This window comes from Mus pahari, unplaced genomic scaffold (genome assembly GCF_900095145.1).
Source record: "Mus pahari unplaced genomic scaffold, PAHARI_EIJ_v1.1 scaffold_7408_1, whole genome shotgun sequence".
In the NCBI taxonomy this organism is placed as follows: domain Eukaryota; kingdom Metazoa; phylum Chordata; class Mammalia; order Rodentia; family Muridae; genus Mus; species Mus pahari.
The window spans coordinates 55,112-62,047 of NW_018392877.1; positions in this window are offsets into that span (position 1 = coordinate 55,112).

Consider the following 6,936-nt stretch of genomic DNA (forward strand, 5'->3'; position numbering starts at 1 on the left):
CAGCTGATTCTTCAGCCCCAGCTAACCAGAACCACAGAATCTTCACAATCCAAAACAGCAATGGCCCTGAAAAGAGTCTTTAATTTTCCCTCTGAAATTTCACAGGCCAGGCCTCCATCTTCTGCATTGTTCTCAACATTATCTTCCAAGCTCCTACACAACATTCGACACAGCTCTTAACACCAAATGGATCTTCTAGCCCAAAGGTCCAAAGTCCTTCCACAGTCCTCCCCAAAACATGGTCAGGTTGTCACAGGAATTCCCCACTCCTGGTGCCAATTTGTCTTAGTCAGGGTTTCTGTTCCTGCACAAACATCATGACCAAGAAGCAAGTTGGGAAGGAAAGGGTTTATTCTGCCTACATTTCCATACTGCTGTTGATCACCCAAGGATGCAGGACTAGGACTCAAGCAGGTTAGAAAGCAGGAGAGGCAGAGGCCATGGAGGGATGTTCTTTACTGGCTTGCTTCCACTGACTTGCTCAGCTTTCTCTCTTATACAATCCAAGACTACCAGCCCAGAGATGGTCCCACCCACAATGGGCCTCTCCCCCTGGATGTTTTGAGTTAGGATCTTTTTGCATTTTGCATTTTCTTTCATTGTTGTGCCCATGTTCCCTATGGAATCTTCCGCACCTGAGATTCTCTCTTCCATCTCTTGTGTTCTGTTGCTGATGCTCACATCTATTTTTCTGGATTTCTTTCCTAGGGTTTCTATCTCCAGAGTTGTCTCACTTTGGGTTTTCCTTATTGCTTCTACTTCCCCTTTTAAATCTTGGATGGTTTTGTTCAATTTCATCACCTGTTTGGTTATGTTCTCCTGTGTTTTTTTTTTAAGAACTTCTACCTCTTTAGCATCTTTCTCCTGTACTTCTTTAAGGACTTGTACCTGTTTAGCAGTGTTCTCCTGTATTTCTTTAAGTGAGTTATTAATGCCCTTCTTAAAGTCCCCTACCAGCATCATGAGGTATGCTTTTAAATCTGAGTCTTGCTTTTCGGGTGTGTTGTGGTATCCAGGACTGGCTGAGGTGGGAGTGCTGGGTTCTGATGATGGTGAGTGGTCTTTCTTGGTTTCTGTTAGTAAGATTCCTACNTTTGCCTTTTGCCATCTGGTAATCTCTGGAGTTAGTTGTTATAGTTGTCTCTGGTTGGAGCTTGTTTGTCCTGTGATTCTGTTAGCCTCTGTCAGCAGTTCTGGGAGTCCAGCTCTCTCCTGAGTCTCAGTGGTCAGAGTACTCTCCACAGGCAAGCTCTCCTCTTGCAAGGAAGGAGCACAGAGGTCTGGCGTTCAGAGCTGCCTCCTTGTTGAAGATGTAGGCCCAAAATGGGGCCTGTCCCAGAAGATGTGTTGCCTCTACAGTTTGCACACTCACCTGCACAGGCTAGATTCTAAGGGACCCTGGACACAATATGTCTCTCTCACCTGCTCTGGCAGACAAAGCCCTCCTGGGTGGCTACCTTTCCTCTGGCAGGGAAGGTGCCCAGATTTCTGGAGCCCAAAACAGGGTCGGTCCCAGAAGCTAGATTGCTTCTGTCTGTCCCAAAGCTGTGTAGTTTCTGTAGTACATGCTCTTGCCAGTGCAGACTGGAGTCTGAGCGAACCAGAGCAATGATGGCTCCCTTACCAGCTCAGGCAGTGACAACCCTCCCAGGTGGACACCTCTGCTCTGGTGGGGATGGTGCCCAGATGTCTGGAGCCAGAAACCAGATCTGTTCCAGAAGCTGTTTTGCTTCTGCAGTTTGCCCTCTCCCCAGCAATGACTGCAGCCTGGGCATACTGGAGCAAAGATGGCTCCCTTACCTGCTTAGGCAGTGACAGCCCTCCTAGGCAGACACCTCTGCTCTGGTCGGATGGTGCCTGGAAGTCTGGAGCCAGAAGTGTCCCAGAAGCTGTTTTGCTTCTGCAGTCTGCCCTCTCCCCAGCAATGACCAACGGGAGCCTGGATGTACCGGAGCAAAAATGTGTTGTAACCATTTTTAAAGAACATAATTTTCATTTATGTGATCTCTGATTATATATGTGACACTAGAGGGAGCTATTGGAAAGAGGACAGGGGCCTAGCAGAACAATGGAGAGAAACAGGAAAGGCTAAAGGGTGAAGTTCGCCAATAGGTGTTATATATTGAATGAACATGTCATGAAACCTATCAGTTTTCGATGAATGTGCATTTGAAAAGTCACTTCAGATTCAGTAATTTAGAGAGCACATCTGATGGAGGATTCTCCTGGTTGTGTACTCTAATAATTCCAATTGCCAACAGTGTTAGTTTTCAATTCCTGTAAGAAAACTTTGAAATACCTTATAGGATGAAAACAAAGAACACACTTTTATTGGTATGCAGGAGTACATTTATAGTATTGTTACATTTAAATTGTACTTCATATTTTCTCATTTTACTTCTTTTCTCCAGTTAACTGACTGTATACATTTTATACAATGAAACTAAAGCTAAGAAAATACAAGAAATATTAAACTAATTTAGTGTTTAAAAGTAACTTTCAAATTTTTTATGTTTTTATAAGCTTAGGAATTCTTAGGAAACGTTCAACTCTGGAACTAGGAAATTAGAAGGCATTGTTAACATGATATTAGTTTCTAAAATATGTGAGAGATTTGTTTATTCTATTGCAAAGGTTTCTAATAAAGTAAATATTTTCTGTGTATTTCACATCTGGAAATTTCATGGCACTTATTTATTAAATCCAAGTAAAGTTATCTTTACAAATGAGTGGACAGTAGAAATTTCAGTAGATAATTTATTGTTTCAATGAAAATGGATTCAGTTTTAATATTTTAAGTTTTCTAAATTAAAGCTTTTAACATTTCCACTGCTATATTTTTGAGTAACCTCTTCATTAGCAGTGAGAAAATTATTTGCAATTCTCAAACATTAAAAAATTATTTAAATTCAAATCCCCTGATGTATCCTCTAATAATTAAAAAATGCAATTGCTATTATACATTTTACAGATTGCTCTCTCCCTCCCTATTTTTCCTCAGTAAACACACACACACACACACACACACACACACACCAATACTGAACTGTAAAACAGGTAATGTGGAATTATCAAATTGATGATTTTTAAAAAATGGAATAACATACTACCTGATAGTGCCATTATGTCACTCATCACATAGTATCAATATTAAATAACCAAATGATAATTCTTGAGTTTATGTTTGTAATCATTACAGAGACTTAACTTCTTTTTGGTAATTCACATTAAATGTCTGCACTGGCATATTATGCAGGGCTCAGGCATTTGATCAATTATTCAGAAACAGAGGATACATTCTCCATTTTCCTTACATTTCATTTTATTTAACAAACATATTTTATATTTGTATAAGTTTAAGTTTTTCGATCAGTTGATTTAAAAATTATTCATGTTAGCAGCCATGGCCCACACTATGCCATTGCTCAATATTTACTCTCAGTAGTCCAATAATTTCACATGCCTGCATGAGCTTGTATGCACACACACACACACACACACACACACACACAAATACACAGACATACATTCCCAGTGAATAATTTTATTTCTTTCAGTATGCCATACAACTTGTAATGAAGATCAGAGTATGACTGTTGCCACAAAGTCTTCACAGTGGCACCTCTGCTGTTGCTACTTCATCTCAGAAAAACTTACTCATAAGTATGAGATTGTAAAATCCTAGTCAGCATCTGTGAGCTTTCTGTTACATTTTCAGTAAACTCAATTTCCAAAGAACAATTCACCAATTTTAGTTCTTCAAATGTATCAGGCAATGGGTGTGAATAAATACCTTAATAAAGTGATCTGTGTTTATTTTGGCTGTCATTATCTATTCCATAAAAATTCCATGGATCTAGATTGGGTGGCTAAGGTCTTTATTTCCTGAGATTCCTAAAGATTTATTCTTGTTGCTGACAGTGGACAACACATCAGCTAACACCATGTATTTTGTCACCTGAAAGTCACATACTCACTTTATCTTCTCTCTGAGCAGTCATACTGCTATTAGGTCCTTATTCACTAAATGTGGTGAAGCTTAAAATAAAATTGATACTTGTCATCTTTTATGTTTTTATGTCCCTTAGAGTACAAAATCTCCACAGCTCAGAAGATAAAGGTCACTATAAATTCATAAACAAAAACTGTTCCACAATCATGTACTGTGAGAATGAGGAGCTAAAATAATCTTTCTTTTAAAATGTAGAGCTAAGTATAAAGCAGCTCTTGGTCTCTTATTGAACATCATTTGAGACAACTGTCTGAACACTGATTTGTTTTTCATGCTGGACAAATTTAATAGCAATGGATTCTCCATCCATATTAATCTTATTGACACACTTTGGGTAGTAGTTCTTTCAACAAAATATTACAATTTAAATTGATGTGAAAGCCTCCAGCACTGCAATTCTTTTCAGATAAATGAACTGAATTTTCTCAGTGGATGCATATGTTAACAACTCTGTAGCCATGAGAGCTATGGTCTTTTCCAGTCCAGTCTGAGCTTCAGCAAACCCCAGAGAAAGATGCCACTTAAGACAATTTGAAGATGTGTCATCTTCTGTATGTAACAAATATATTCAAAGCAATGGATGTGAAGAGAGTCTTTGAAGAACATATCTTTAGGAAAAAAAAACACTTCAGATTACTATTTGTTACATTATTTTACCATGTTACTATATTACTCATATTACATGTGCTACATTAATATATTATAGATTAAAAAGATTTAAATTATCTTTATTTTAATTATTAATATATTAATATATTATAAATTTTAATTTTTATAGAATATAAAATTATTATACATATATCTTTGGTGCATTTGCAATTTTAAACTTGGTATGTGACTACTGTTCTTTCAATTTGGAGAGCAGGGCTTGAGTGAAGTATTATTCTGGAGTTTTTATATAAGTTCTTAAGATTCGTTAATTTTATTTTATATATGTGACTCTTTTGCTTGCTTGGATTTATGTGTACAAACAACATTCCATGTCACAGGCAATGAATTAGCCCATACTAGAGTCACAGATGGTCATGAGCCATTATGTCACTGCTGGGAATCTAACCCTACTCCTTTGCAAGAGTTGAAAGTGCTCTCAACCACTATTTCATCTCTGCAGCCTTAATCCCAAAGCCTTCTGCACATAGAATATCAGTGTGCAGCTACTGTAAATGTATGTAAATGAGAGAATTAGACAATTGGCTCTGACAATTGAGATGAATCCATCCCTTTACTAGATTAAGCATTTTAGGACCAAAAAACATATAAATATAAAATATGTGATTTATCTTCATGGGGACATTATAGGATGGTCTCTTCCACTAACTTCGTGTTATTTCTATATATGCATGCATGCATGTGTCTCTATATGTGGAACATAAAAGTGAAATGGAAAATTAGGCACTCTTTTCCTCACAAGATTCTGGGCCACTGTAGTCATTTTCTATCTCTTTATCACAATTCTGATTTTAAAGTACTGAATTAATCAATTCAATAATAAAATGATTCTGGTAACCGTACCAAGTGACTTACACAAGCACCAAAGGTAAAACTGCTGAGTGAAATTCTAAAAATTCCTGGGTCTTGGTGATAGATGATAACATTCGAGACATTGTTTTCTACTCTATGGGGTCTCAAAAAGGAATTCCAACCCAGAATATCAATGTAGCCATCTTCAGCATTACATGTTTGTCATAATGTATGGAAAATAGTGTTTGTCTTAATGTCATGTGTTCTCTCTTATTGGAGGCTCCTAGCTCCACATCATCAGGTGTGATTATGTAACCTTTACCAACTATGAAAATCAGGGAAGCAAAACTGGACCATTACCAGGACAGTGGTGAGTGTGGGAGCAATAAACAGCAGAATAGCAGGATACAAACATCTGATCAAGGAAATGGGAAAGATGGTGCTACTTAGTAGGGAAGAGAAGTGGGGAAGAATGTAAAGTGGACGCAATTTATCTAAAAGGAAAAGGAGAAAATGTGTAGGTTCTTAGGTAAAGGTGGGAGAGATAAATAAAAAGAAGAGGGTAGTTAGGTAAAATAACAACATGGATAGCTAGAAAAAGCCATAAGGAATCTCATTGTTAGTAATTTACTTTTCTTCCCCACACAAAGGAAGAAAAAATAGTAGTTATTTAATCCTTAATTTGATTTCACAAAGGGTTTTAATGTGATGAGAAGTGAACTGAAATCCATCTAGGACCATTTAAAACTGTAATAATTAAATTATTAATAGGCTGTGGAAATACCCTAATGGTCTCCCAATGTACCAGTGTCTTCAACTGTAAATTCTCAGGATATAAAGATTCATGGATAAAAAAATTATTAAAAAACAATTAACTGGGATAGACATTTTGGCAATTAAAATAGTGAGATACTCATGAATTATTACTGTTATTAATCAGAATTATGAGTCAAAACATTGATAGTTGTAAAATTGTGGAATGTGAGACAGAATTCTCTGATATTTTGAATTGCTTTCGTGATTTTTTTTCCCCCTGGACCAAGATGCATTTTGTTCAGTTACCTGAATATGATTAATATTCTGTACACATCACTACTGTTTTAGGAGTTAAATATTAAATGAGACAATTGAAATCAATAGAATTAGATTTCTAAGGCATTCTAGTAAGTTTCATAAAACAAAGTGTTCATTCCATACAGAAAAGACTGTGTAGGCATATATTATCTATAATTTTTATATCGAGGAGATACATGTGTGGTATATAGAAATGTAGACTATGATGTAAAGTCTGGAATATCAGACATTGAAGAGACATGTTAATGAAGAATTGGTAGACAAAATAGAATGATAATAGAAGCAAACTGTCCAATGAATCCCAAGTTTCACATATACACTCTGTTTTTTTTTTTCAGATATATGAAATACACTTTTACTATGTTCTCAAGATGAATATACTCTACACT